We start from the raw sequence: 12364 nt of genomic DNA, 5'->3' as shown, positions 1-12364 counted from the left end.
AGTTCCCACTTGCTAAGAGGTGTTGCCGCAAAGCAGGTAATTCTGAGTACTGTGAACCTAGAGCCACCAGGGGAGGCTACACTCCTAAAGGTGAAGTGACTCTTCCTATCCCCAGTGATGGGTCCTGGAGGCTCTGCCCTCAGTGGCCTGGGGCCGTCACTGTGTCCCTTAAAAGTCAGCCTCCTGCGTGTGGCTGCCATCTCCTAAACTCAAGTTTGGCTCATTTACTTCGAACACGGTGATGTCTTTATTCTTTCCTAGGAGAGGAGTTGACTTGTAAATGTCCATTGTTGCCAGGGCACAGGACCTCCATTGGGTTGGGGTGATGTCAGAAGGCCAAGCTCCTAAGAACTTGATTTCCTTGTCCGTTGTGATGCCTTAAGGCCACCAGGTGGTGCTAAAGGACCCTCAGCCAAGGGGCAGAATGGAAACAAGCTGCTGGCTCCGGGAACTTCTGGATGGATGTGAGGAATACACGGAAGTTGTTCGTTCCTCTGCTACTTCCATCATTTCCTTTAGAGCCCTTTGTATCCTCTATGCACTAGTGCCATCACCCTGAACCAAACTCGGTTCCCTTCTGAAATGTGGATGATTCCTGTCTGGGGAAGCAGCCACCAGTGAGAAGAGCCTGGGATCTTGCACCTGGCAAGGATCCAAGCTCAGTGCTTAGAGGCTGCTCTGCCCACCCACTTGGCACCATGCTAAGCAGGGAATTTTTCTCAGTGTTAGGCTAGTGTACCATGATACACATCCCAGGCACCATGTTTGCAAGAATCTTTACTGAAAACATTAACACAATCAGGATCTTGGCTTATGAACTATTTTTTTTTTGCCTTGAATATGTACAAAGCCTTTGTTCTGTAGTATCACATTGACACTGGTTAGAATATAAACATGAAAAACAGAACATCAAACTCCTACAACTTAATTTATACAATGAGTTTATAGTCTTCAGGGCTCAGATTGCAAGAATAAAAGAGCTTTAATGTGGTAACTCTATTGCCTAAATTATATATCATTTGGTAGCTGTTAAATATTAAAGTGGAAAGAACCATGGTGGACATGCTTTTACACAAAAGCACCTTTAGGCAGCCCTGCCCTATGAAGGGCGGCTCACCTGGAAGGCTGGCACTGCTGTACGAGCAGTATTTCCTAGTGTGCAGGGCCGCCTCAAGAGCTGCATATGGCAATGCTGGCAGGATCTGCTTTAAATAGAACTTTCTAGATTCTCTATCCAAAGGTCAAAATCATGAAGATTGTCTCAAAGTTGGGGTTTTTTTCAAAAACTTGGGTCAACACATGTCATTCAACTGCTCATCTGGGTAACCTCAGATCTTGTGGGCCCATGTCCACAGGTGATTTGGTCAAAACACTAGTTCCAGGCAGCAGCTCTCAGTAAAGATGGCAGGGGCTGTACACCTGATCCAGCAGAGGCGTCCTGGGGCTCCTTACTGTGCAACAGCTGGGGCTGCATCTCCTTGGAAATCTATCTTCAATGGAGAAATCTCAGGTAATTCTATGCCCTAAGTGCATGCAGACCAGGCTGATGTTGGGGTGCCCATCAGTCAAGGCTCTGGTGGGGCTATCTGTGAAAGGATATGTGGCTGCTGTCCTGGCAGGCCATGTACTTGTCTAGAGATGTCCTGGTCCATGGAGATGGCTTGGCAGTAGCTGCCCTTAGACCCTTTCATACAAAGGCTGTGCAGTGGGTCCTTGATAATTTTTTTTATTCAAAAAAAGCAAAAAGAATGAGAGAAAGATGGAGAGAGAATGGGAATCTTGCTCTATTGCCCAGGCTAGAATGCAGTCTAAAAATAGGTATTAAAAACCTCTTTTATGCCAATAATTGTGCTCAACAATAAAGATAGGAAGGAATAAGGGAGGAAAATAACAAGCAGCCAACCAATATTTCATTTAAACCTGTGAAATGCTATGCAATTGCTGAGGAGTGATTTACTTCCAATTATGTGGTCACTTTTAGAATTGATGTGATCTGATTCTGAGAAGGTTTTGTGGATTTGGGGTGGAGAGTTCTGTAAATGTTTAAGTTTACTTGTTCCAGGTCTGAGTTCAAGTCCTGGATATTCTTGTTAATTTCCTATCTTGTTGTCTAATATTGAAAATGTGGAGTTAGACTCCCACACAACAGCAGGAGACTTTAAATCTCTTTGTAAGTCATTAAGAACTTGCCTTATGTATCTGGTGCTCCTGTATTGGGTGCATACATATTTAGAATTGTTAGCTCTTCTTGTTGCATCAATCCTTTTATGTAATGTCCTTTGTCTCTTTTGGTCTTTGTTGCTTTAAAGTCTATCTTATCAGAGATGAGAATTGCAACTCTTGTTTTTTTCCCTCTCCATTTGGTTGGTAAATCTTCCTCCTTCCCTTTGTTTTGAGTTTCTGTGTATCCTTACATGTAAGATGGATCTGGATGCAGCATGCCAATGGCTTTTGGCTTTTTATCCAATTTGCCTGTCTTTTGATTGGGGCATTTAGTCCATTTAAATTTAGGATTAATACTGATATGTGAGTTTAATACTGCCATTTAATGCTAGCTGGCTGTTTTGCCCATTAATTGATGTAGATTCTTCATTATGGTGATGCTCTTTACCTTTTGGTATGTTTTTGGAATGGCTGATACTGGTTGTTCCTTTCTATGTGTAGTGCTTCTTTCAGAAGCTATTGTAAAGCAGGCCTGGTGGTGAAGTCTGAGTAATTGTTCACAAAGAATTTTATTTTTCCTTCACTTATGAAGCTTAGTTGGGCTGGATATGAAATTCTAGGTTGAAAGTTTTCTTTAAGAATGTCGAATATTGGCCCCCACTCTTCTGGCTTGTAGGGTTTCTACTGTGAGTCTGATAGGCTTCCCTTTGTGGGTAACCTGACCTTTCTCTCTGGCTGCCCTTAGTATTTTCTCCATTTCAACCCTGGTGAATCTAACGATTATGTGCCTTGGGGTTGTTATTCTTGAGGAATATCTTTGTGGTTGGAGTTGAATATTGTCCTGTCTTGCTAGATTGGGAAAGTTTTCCTGGATAATATCCTGAAGAATATTTTCCAGCTTGGATTCATTCTCTTCATCACATTCAGGAACACTTATCAAATGTAGATTAGGTCTTTTCACATAGTTCCATATTTCTTGGAGACTTTGCTCATTCCTTTTTATCCTTTTCTCTAATCTTGTCTTCTCGTTTTATTTTACTGAGTTGGTCTTTGACCTCTGATATCCTTTCTTCTGCTTGATCAATTTGACTGTTAAAACTTGTTCATACTTCATGAAGTTCTTGTGTTTTTCAGCTCCGTTAATTCACTTACATTCCTCTCTAAATTGTCTATTCTCATTAGCATTTCGTCAAACCTTTTTTCAAGGTTCTTAGTTTCTTTGCATTGGGTTAGAACATGCTCTTTTAGCTCAGTTTTATTATCCACTTCTGAAGCCTGAATTCTGTCAATTTGTCACACTCATTCTCCATCAGGCCTTGTTCCCTTGCTGATGAGGAGCTGCAATCCCCTGTAGGAGGAGAGGCATTCTGGTTTCTGGTGTTTTCAGCCTTTTTGCTCTGGTTTCTTCCCATCTTCATGGATTTATCTACCTGTCGTCTTCATAATTGCTGACTTTCAGATTGGGTCTGAGTGGACTTCCAGCTTGTTGGTGGTGTTTTTTTAGTTTTCCTTCGATAAACACCCCTCCCCCACACCGCTGGACCTTCCTCGGTTCAGCTGTGCTTGCTGTGAGACTTAATCTTCAGCATTTCCAATTGCTACTTTTTTGTGGGGGTGGGACCAGTTGAGCCTGATCACCTGGCTCCCTGTCTGAGCCTTTTTTGAGTTGAATGGTCAATTCTCTCCCAGATGTTCGTTTCCTGTTGAAAGGGCACCAGAATCTGTAATTTCCCTTGCAGTGACCCACTGCGCCGGTTAAAACAGCAGCGTTGAGATTTGTGGCACTTTTTTGCCTGGGAATCTCCTGGTCTGGCTTCGTTTCAGTCCCCTTTTCAATCAGCTGAACGGGTGACTCTGCCTTCCTGGAGCTCCAAACACCAACTAAAAGGGCACCCAGTCCTGTATACTCCATACTGAGAACTGCCATGCCAGAGTGCTGGCAAAACAGCTGTGCTGGCCAAAAGAGTTGCGCTGGTGACCCATGGGGTTCCTCCACTGAGAATCTCCTGGTCTGTGGCAACAAAATTTCATCTGGGAGTGTGGGAGTGTGGCATTCACTCACTCTTTGAGCTTTCACTGGGAGCTGCAATACTGAGCTGCTGCTAATCAGCCATCTTGGATCTCTCTCTGGGTCCTTCATATTCTTGTGCTAGTTTTGGATATTTTTCTGAGGAGGCTTTGGATTTGGCAACTACTGTCATTTGGGGGTTGTCTTGCTGTGTTGGTGCTTGTTTTGGCCTTCTCAGGACATCACTGCCCTACCAGAAGAGCCCAGTGGCTCAGAGCCTTCCTGAGGCCAGCAACATCCTGTGCAAGCTCTGCAGGTCCTTTTTCTCTGGCTTGTGTATGGTTGTGGGATGACCTATGGATGGGGTCCCAGAAGCCTAGCACCATTTCCTAGAATCACATTCTTGATCCCAGCAGTAAGTGCCTGCAGACTTCTCATCCCAAAGCTGCTGGGTCCTGGGTTGCTCTGCAGCTTCTTGCTGCAGAGGGGCACTTGTGGAGATGAGATCAATTGCTATTTGCAAAGGTATATGCCACAACTGAGAGCATAAGGACTCTGTTACTTGGGAAACACTGGCCATGATGCTGGGACTGAAGGGGAAGGCACCTGCTTTCCTCAATCCTTGTGACTCATACATTGGAACCTGATCCTGAAAGACTAGCTTCTCCTGGTAGCTGAGGCTGCTCAAGATGACTTTCTCGACCATTCTGTCCTTGAGATGGTGAGGAAAAAGTACTTTGGTTCCTCCTGCCTCTTTCCCTGCACACCATGAACACAGTGCAAAAGGGTGTTGCATGATAGTTTCCTTCCATCTTAGGCTCGTCCCTTTCAGAATACTGAAGAGATGGGGAAGAATGAGAGATTACTGTATCTAGAAAGGCCATTAAGTGTCACCTGGAGATCCCAGATCACAGCTTTGGTATCCTTTAAATCCATGGGGCTAGAGTTATGGACCTTCCTGGGTTCAGTTATGGGATTCCCCTGTGTTGCTACCGAAGAGTGGCCAGCTCCACCCAATAGAACTTCCTGGGCACAAGAGTTCTGCTTGGTGTCACCAATGGGAGATTACACTTGGTTTGCCTTGATTCTTAAAAATGGGTGACCTTGGATAGAGGGGTAATGGTTTCCTGACAGTGCACATCGTGTTGCCAGGTGGTTCTGTGGCTCTTATTTTGATGCAAGTTACCAATGACATTTACAAGACACTTGGCTGGTCATTGTTTTTCCTGGTTGTAAAATCCGGGTAAAGATTATCTTCAAATGACAGATTCTCAGTTTATCCTCTGTAAACTTATGCTGTGGTCAATTCGAGATCCTGTGTTAAAATCCTGAGGCTGACAGGCTACAGGGTAGGGCTTGACTGCAAGTCACCACACGCTCATGTATGTGGCATAGTGACAACTACACAGCAAAGTTATCCTACCTTTTTAAATTCTGAGCTGCTTCTCTGATGTGAAGATATAAGAGTTGGCTTTCTGTCTCTTGCTCTTAAAACTCCTTGGGAAACCAGATGCATTGTCTGAGCCTCAAACTTGGAAAAAGGAGCATACTGTCATGGGCAAGTGGATGGACAGGTGTGCACAGAACCTGTGCTCAGCACAAGAAAGTGAGGCTGCATCCTGTTACTGCATTCATCCTTGGGTCAGTGGTTACCTCTTACCAGGAGATCAGAATTTCTCCCAGGTAGGCTAAAGAGGTGGCTGTCCCAAATCAGACATTCTCCCCCATCCTTGCACCCTATGTGTCCACTACTACTGACTAATGGTGGGTTTGCCGTTGTCCAGGAAAGGGGATGCTGAGAGGAGTAGAAAAGCAAGAGATGTAGAATGAAGCAGAGGGAAGCTGTCTAGATCATAAGAATCAGTCAGTCCTGCCAGTCCAGTAGGGAGCACTAGAGCAGATTCATTCAGGAATTCCATGTTGGGTAGAAAGGGCTCAATCCCAAGAAGTACATGAGCTGAGAGCTGGAGCCCTTGTTAACTACACTCCACAGCTGGACAGCAAGTCCCAAGAAACGGTCTGACAGGTTGCCATGGCTGTCAGTGACGGGCAATTATCTCAAATCTAAACTGCGGCTGCAGCTGGTCTGGAAGGACCATAAGCTTGCCTATTTTCCTACTGTCAGTCCTTAGAGCCCCTCACACTTGGCCGATACTTCACTGGTCTAAGGTGCTTGTTTCATGGGTGACCAAACAACTATCTGAGGCCCTGTGACCTGTTTGATCTGGCAATGTTTGCTGCAATGGCCTAGCTACTCCTGACACTGGGCATGGGGGCACCAAGAAATGTCCCAATGCATCACCCGAGTTTCATATTGCCTTTTTCATGTGGCAGCAATTCCTCCTTACCTTCTGGTAAAAGGAGCCAAATGTGACTTGGCAGCAGGGTTTTGAGCCCTCTGGAAGTATCTGGAGCTACTGTCTAGGTCTGCTTATACCTAAGTTTGGGAAGTGTATACCTTCGAACCCCAGTCTAGGTGATTTGTGGGGAATAAGAAGCATTACAAAATAGCTGTTGGTTTAAAGTAGGTACTGCAACGGGAGTACATTATGCTTGTCACAGGTTGAGTTTCTAGGCAGCAAACTGTCATGAAACTGCTTGTGAACTGAGGCAGGCTAGGGAAGAGACCATCACAAGCCTGTTTGCCCCTTGAACCAGGCTGAGTCTATTTCCATGGGTGGTTTGTGGTAGTGTAGATGAGCACTCTGGGAAGGAGACTTTAAGCCAAGACGGTATAAAATGTTTGTTATAAACCCATGAAAAGGGAAAGTGGGCAGGGTTGGGAAGAAGTCAGACTAGGATGCCAGCCTGCCAAAGCCTTGCTGAGCCTGGAGGAGAGCCTCCAGAGCACACAGAAAGGTGTTCCTGTACTCCAGCCAGTGGGCCCTCTCCCTTCAACGGTATGTGCTGACCTCATTACAAAGTATCTCCTTGAGATCGACATTTAAATTTCTCAGGCTTTAAGCTCAGATGGACACACAACATGAATGGTCAAATTCTGTAATGTATCCTAGGTTTACAGCATGGGCTTAAAGGACACCAATTGTGCAGTGCAAAACGCACCTGGTGACATGTCCCTTTGGGAAGACTGGGTGGGCCTTGAACTTCTCGCAACTAAGTTGATAACAAACCAGTCTCTAACACACCGATCTGTACTAGCAAACCTAGAGGGCCTCTGCCTACTTCCGTACTGGAGGAACCGAGGGGTGGTTTCACTTTCTATGGTGATAAATTTGAGAAATAACAGGTATGTGAAGTCAGTTTGTGTTCTCTAGAGGCAGACTCATAGATCGAAGTTTTTAATGCATTCAGTTTACTGGTGAAGTGAGCTTTTCACACCTGAAGGCAAAATGGAACAGAGGGAGGATCCGAACTGTTTAATTTGGAAGAGAAGCTCAAATGAGGCCATAATCTCGAGTCAGAGTAGCTTCCAGAGCTAGCCTTGAATATTACCTGGCTTGGCCTTTGTGTGCTCCTCACACTCTAGCCATTGGAGGTGGCCATGTTCAGGGATGTGGCATAACATTGGCTCAAGCAGCTTGCATTAGGATGAGGGTTGTTGTCCACAGCAAGTGTTGGAACTTGTCCAGGCATCAGGGGTGTGCGTAGTACAGCACCCAGCTCGGGAAGGAGGTGCACTGCCTGTCTGCTGGACATGGGCAGATGCTGGCTGAGACCTCTCTGGGGACCTGTCTTGAACTGCTGAGGTTTCCCATGCATTCTAGCAGGGCTTTGCGTACCTGTATCCTGGGACTGCAGATCCCTACCATGGTAAGCTCAGGTGATGAGTTTCAGGGTTGAAAAGGCTCCTAGGTGGCCCTGGACTTGGCTTCATAATCATTGTGAGATTGACACAAGCAGCTGGTGATGGGGCTGGTTGTTCTGAAAGGGATGGTCAAGGGGCTCCCTTGAGTGACTTCTTGGGACCTTTATCATGTTTTAGATGCCCTTAATCTTTCTTGCTAGTATCGCATTTTTTAGGACTCCATAGCGGTGAGCCCCCACCTGTATTGCCAAATCCTAAGTGATTGCATCAGATGAACGGGCAGTGGCATTGTGGATGGGCTGCATTCCTGGGCCACCCCTGCTCATCATAAACCTGGCTTCTTTCCTGGGGACTAAGCCACAGTAGCTAGTGGTCCCCCCCCCCCCCCCCGCCTTTTGGGAAAGCTGAAACACATCAGGTAGAGATCGTAAGAATACCTGATGTGTTTCAGAAGAATGCCTCAAACTCAATCCTGTTAAGCAGTTGCTAAAAATCTACCTTCATTAAGTCTGAGTCCAGGTGATTTGGGAAATAGAACTGGAAAACATGAGCACGACCTCACCTTCAATGATGCTGATCTGTGCATGTCCCCAAAGAGCTCAGTGGCCTTCTCTTGGTGCTCAAGGCAGAACAAGCCAGGTAGCCCACCTCTAACCCAGCAGTTCCTTGAGGCATATGGCATAACCTGTTACTGTCTGTGCTTAGGTTAGGAACTCCTATGCTTGGTGTCCCCCCAAGCCCTCTAGCATTGCTTATAGTACATATCTTGTGCATCCTGTATTCTGGCTGGAAGGCCTGTGCCAGTGCAGCAAACAGGAAAAAGAAGACAATACAGTGTAAATGTTTCCCTGCATTGCAAGAAACAGCTGGGCAGGGATGGGTTGTGAGGGTCAACATCCCCCCTGTGGAGGACAGCTGAGTGGATCTCTCCTAGGAACACAGGAGGAGGGATGTTGAGTTTCTACATAAGGGAGATGATACATGGCTGCTACCAAATGACTGCTTCCAATTCTCAGTGTGGAGAGTCAGGGTAGCTTGGGCCAGAGGCCAGGAGTGTTCCCTGGAGAAGAGACTCCCTGCCGCTCAGAACACATTTCTTAAACTGAGCTCCTAGGGCTTACGGATATTGCCTGACTTTCTTCCCTTTCTGAAATTGGGACATCCATTTCCCATTGCGGACTGGGACTGGGTCACGTTGGGGTACAGCCCTGTGTGGGTCTGAATGACCTCCGTGCCTTCATGTAGGATGCTGTCGGGTCACATGTAGCCTGCCTGGGCAGAGGCTCTGAGAGAAGCTGTTCTGGTGTTGCTTGTGGGTGAGTCCTTGGGAGGCTGAGTTTACTGCTTGCTCACCGTGACCCGTGCATGGCTGGCTTTCTACTTCCCGATGTTACCTTTAGGAATTTTACTACATACTTCAGTGTCACCTGTAGATATAACCTTCTCCACTAAAACTTTAAACTACATCTTAAGACCCCTTTAAGAAAAACAACTATACCACATGACTTATAGTTGGCAGTTTACCCTGACCGAACACCTCTTTTAAACAATTCTTAACTTTTCAACATTTCCATTAATACCTAACTGGCACACACATTCAACTCACTCAGAGGAGTTTGCTCTAAGGCCTCCAATTCAGTGGCAAGAAACTTACACACGTCATAGTTGGACAAACACTTAAATTGATTGCCTGGATGACTTCTGAACATCCTCTGGATTGTTAAACTCTCAATTCCTGGTTGGTGTCTTGGGAAAAGAATTGGACGAGAGCATCTGAGGAAAAATGGGCATTATGAAATTCTGACCACAGCCAGGCGGGGGCAGGGGTGAGCAACAGTCCATGAAACCCTCTGCTTCTCAACGTTTCTCACTTAAATGTCTGAGGATTATTTTCAAAAACTAGTGTCTACTTCACAATGGTTACAAACCTTCCCTATAAACCTCTCCTCAGTAAAAGGACAAAAATTCTCTACTAGAAATAAAGTTGGAAACTCAAGACATCAAGGACAAGTGAAAAAGATCCATTGCAAGGCTATAAGTCTAGGAAGTAGACTAAACTTAGCTGGGTGCATTAAATATGTACGGCTTTGTCAATCGCATCTAAACTCAACTGATGCAATCCAGCTAAAATCGTGCAAAAATTATGCTTGTTCATAATATGCTTCCTTAAATTCACCAGATAAAGCTCAATTTGAGTGGGGAACCAACCTTAAGTGCTTTAAGATGCAGGGAAAAAAACACAACTAAGTGGAAATAAAGTGCCTTGTGTTTTTATCCTGGAGACAAACCATAAAGGTCTCAGGTTATTGAAGTCAAATGTTCTGAAAAAATGTCTTGGGAAGGAGAGAATTTTGGGAAGGAGAATTTTAAGTAGGGGGGTTCATGCTGTCAAGTTCTGCGTTTTGTGTACTGCGGCTGAGCTCTGCCCGCTCCAAGTTGGTATAGTGGTGGTGCTCCCAGTCAAATTCATCTGGACTCTCAAATTCATTAACATGTAAACATGTTGGTCTCTAAGTTGCCCTTGAGCTTAGATGAGAAACTGTAAATGCTCTGAAAGGCAAAGGGAACTTTTCATTGTTCAACCATTGTCCCAGTATTGCATTAAACTGGTCAGCAGTTGTCAGTGGTACGCTAAATGAGCTTTCCATTTAAGATTGTCAGTGCAAGGGAATTGACCAGTGAGGGTAGGTTTTGTGCAACTTTGTACTTGCCGGACACATTAATACTTGTGCTACAGTATTGGTCACTCCATTCCTTGTTAGGATCAGAAATAGAAGCAGAAGCTGAAACCACAGTAACAGCTGGTAGATCTCTAAGCATTAGGAAGCCAAGCGGGATGTATCTTGCTAATATATGGAATGCTTTGCATGGGTTGAAAAGGCATAACTTAGATGCTTGTTAGCAAATTCTCAAGTTGGTGTTGAGCACTGAGTTTGCTTTCAACTAAAAATTTCAACATGTACAGCATCCATTTTTCTAGCCAACTGATCTCACTTCTTTATCGTCTAGCACACCACAGCTTTCATGACTGGTAATCTTGTCTACTTTTCGTCTCATTCATGGAAGCTTCAGTGTTGGACTCAAACTGCTTCCACCCTAGTTCCTTCTTCAGATGTAGCCCATGAAAAAGCAGGAACAAGTACTTCTTGAAAAATCCTCCAAGAGCCTGGATGGATTCCCTGTAGTCCTGATCCCTTCGTGGAGTTGCTTTGGAATCTGTCAGCTGACATAATGAAGATTAGAGTGGCTCTGTAGGTGTTGCCTTGTGATCTATCAAGTTCCGGGAAGGAGAATTAAAGGCCTCTGACTTAACTCTGACACTTGAAATCTACAGCTGGAGTGGAGCAGTTCCTGCAGTAGTATGCTGAGAAATTCAGTACAGGGACAAATGGCTGTTTCTTATCTATTTTACAGTGGTCAGCTGAGGACGTTCCCAGCTGAGAGCCGAAGTCATGTCTAGAAGAGTAGACATCTGGGAGTATGAATGGCTTGCTTTACTTTATTAGAATTAATGGTCACTTGTGAAATGTTTCCTTCAAACAGGCTCCTGTATCTCAACCCATGAAGAAGCGAGGCACCGCTGGGGGCTTAGGTTAACATCTGCCAGCCACTGGTGCGCATGGCCTGTAAGATATGAAGACCAGACTTACGAGGTCAGCAGCACCGTAGAATCAACTGAGCCTTTGTCATTAAGTGCCATAGATGATGTCTTTCCTCCTGATGTTGTATACCTACTGGAGGCTTTCCATCGATACCACAGTGAACATATTAGAGGCACAACACTGTACCTTCAAGGTATAGGGGTGAAATTGGAGGTAGAAAGCTAAAACTGTTACAGGCTTTTCTGAAACCCAGATGTGTCCAGCATGAAACAGGTGAACCCAACCACCTGTTCCTGTAGGGACATGTCTCCTGTGGACCCCACACCACCCAACTCCAGGCTTCCTGTAGAGATTCCACTGCCTCTAGTATCTAGCCTTGGCTGTGATTCTGTCCCCACAAGGCCAGAAAAGCCTCTGAGGTGAAAGTTGTCACTATGATGTATGAAACCCCTCAAGAGCAGCAGGCTCTTCAGGGCAGGCAATCCCTCTGCAGAAGACCCACCTCAGGAAGATCTGTCTGCTCTGAACTTAAAGGGATATTTCCCTCGTTTACTTTGGACATCTTTGATGTCTGGATTCTGGCCTCAGCTTTGCTGGGAAACATCTTTTTAATTTGGGTAGGCAAAGGTGTAGACACTTAGGCATCTAACTTTTGGCCTTTACTTAGCTCTAATAGTTGACACTGGGCCTATAGAATGTCCTGGTGAAGTAGGTTAACTGGTGGCAGTTTTGATGGTAATGGATGCGCTCGTAAACTGAGGCTTCAGTCACTGATCTGACCTCTTCAGGTGCAGTGCTGCCACCTGTGACAGACATTTCATTTGG

This window comes from Callithrix jacchus, chromosome 3, assembly GCF_049354715.1.
Source record: "Callithrix jacchus isolate 240 chromosome 3, calJac240_pri, whole genome shotgun sequence".
In the NCBI taxonomy this organism is placed as follows: domain Eukaryota; kingdom Metazoa; phylum Chordata; class Mammalia; order Primates; family Cebidae; genus Callithrix; species Callithrix jacchus.
This window is presented reverse-complemented; position numbering follows the sequence as displayed.